Genomic DNA, 2,299 nt, shown 5'->3' with positions numbered 1-2,299 from the left:
TACTCGTAGGCATGCATAACCTTCCCTTGGAGAAGCCGGACTTCTCCCTGATGTCAGTCTTTCTCTGAAAGAAAATTCTGTGGGTCCCCATGAGGGAGGTAGCATTACTCAGCAAGTGATGGTTCAGAACTCAGAAGTGGAAAGGCAGTTTACCCAGCAAACAGGAAGAGGAGGATGGTTAAAAGCGCGTGTGCATGTCTGTGTAAGAAAATGAATGGGATTTGCAAGGAAAAGTTGCAGCCCTCCCCTGGGAGGATTAGGGAAGCCCTGGAGAAGTGTCAGCATTTGCCTGTCCCTGTCCCTTGGTGAGCGGACACAGCACCTGGACGTGTCTAGGACCTTCATGTTCACTCCCTGAGCCTTGAGGTTTGAGTGCAAGTGTAACCCAGCAGCCCCAGGAGAGCCCTGGGGTTCAGAGACCAAACACCCCCTATTTATTTTTCAAACACAGACACACTGGCCACTAGGTTATAGGAAGAATGAGGAAATGAACAAAACGTTTGATCCCCCTCTTTTTTCTTATACCTGGGATTTCTTTCCTGAGTTTCCTGGATCCCCCCCCCCCATGCAAGGACCACTTGCAGGGCAAATTTTCGGTGGCTACTTCCTTGGCCAGGTAACAAAATCTGTGTCCTGAGAAACTGACCTGAGCAAAGAGGAGGGAAAGGTTAGACATACTTGAGTGGATGGATTTAGCAAAGACCAGATTTCCATCCTATCTTGTTCACACTGCACTTGGGGAATGCAGTCATTTTCCTTAAGACAATTTTTAACGTCCCGGTTTCACTGAAGGATTGTTTCATGTTTTTCGTAGAGAAGATGTACATATTTCTGGTTGTAAAAATATACTTACCATCCAATGTTAAAGATTTCAACACTCCACTGTCATCATGTGCCAGTCACTGGCAATTTTTCAAGGACCCGCCCTCCCCCATTGATGACCACATCCTTTGTATCTAGTCACCTCTCTGCTCAGGGGTCCCACCCCCCTTTGGTCGCTTTTGTTTCTTTGCAGTTGGGGCATTGCTTCCTCAACGCCTCTCCCACCCGCCTCCCCCCAGACCCCCTCGCGTGCGGGCACAAGAATCACACGTGGGTCACATGACTCCACGGGCCTCCTGCCCGTTTCCTCCTGACAAGTGCATGCGTGGCGGGCGGACGCCGGGCTTCTGAGGCTCTTCCCGGCTCTCCATCCGTCTGCGCACCCCTGGCTCTTTTCTCGAGCCTGTAGCTCCGCTCGCAGGCGCCGAGTTCTGGCGGAGTTGGCACTCTGCGGGCGCGCGGCCTCTGCCCGTCTACCCTTCTCCCGCTCCAGTTCTGTTTCCTACTGCCCTGTCTACCTGTCAGGAAATGGATGGACACACACTCCCCACCCCACCCCCTTGTTAACTTGCCCGCAACCGGCTGCCTGGAATCAGGGAACCGAAAGCTTGGTGGAAGGAGGCTTGGGGGTTGCGTCTAGGACCGGGGGATCCCCTCCAGCCTTGGGGCCACCTTCTATCCCTCATCTCAGATGACGGGCAGGAGCCCTCCGCTGCCTCCCAGCCGCTTAGCTGGGGGGAAAACGAAGGCCGGGCAGCGAGCACCCGGCCCACCCGCGCGCACCCACGTGGGCGGCCCAGCGCCTCGGCAGCAGGTGCGGGCCGCGCAGGGCGGGCCGCGAGCGCTCGCCGGCCCCCTCTCGACCCCTTCCTCTCTCCTGCGCCTTTTGAGGTGGCCCCAGTCTTAGCGCCACAGCGCCGCTCCGCTTCCCACCTCCGTTCGTGCTCCCGATCCCCCTCCGCTCACCGCCGTCACCCGCGACCCGAGCCCCGGTCCGGGCAGCTGCGGAGCCGGAGCGCGGCGTCTGCGGCCGAGCGCCCCCGGGGCCCTTGGCTGCAAGCCCTCCGCTCGCCCGGCGCGGCGGGCAGCGGCTGCGAAGGCGGGAGAGCGGGCCGGGGAGGCGCCGCCGCAGCGCGGGAGGGACGCCCCCGCACGCCCGCCCCTGTGTGCTCGTCCTTCTCGTGCGTTCATTGGCGACTCATAAGCTGGGGCACGTCCGGGGCTGTGTCCTCGGCAGCTCGACCCCCGCCGCCCCAGCTTCACAAGCGGCGCAAGCTTGTGGGTCCCTGTCGGGGTGTGTAAGAGGTGACCTGTGTGTGCCTTGGGGGGTTAAATTCTAGGGGTGGGTGCAGGCAAAACGCGAGCAGCCCGAGTCTTGGCAGGAGCGGCTGGGCGGGGGCGACCCTCCGCATCAGGCGAGGCGACAAACCGCCAAAGTTTTCCTGCCGCCTTTGCCTCCGGCGCGCCCCTGCCTCGC

This window comes from Hipposideros armiger, unplaced genomic scaffold, assembly GCF_001890085.2.
Source record: "Hipposideros armiger isolate ML-2016 unplaced genomic scaffold, ASM189008v1 scaffold_1112, whole genome shotgun sequence".
Lineage (NCBI taxonomy): Eukaryota > Metazoa > Chordata > Mammalia > Chiroptera > Hipposideridae > Hipposideros > Hipposideros armiger.
This window is presented reverse-complemented; position numbering follows the sequence as displayed.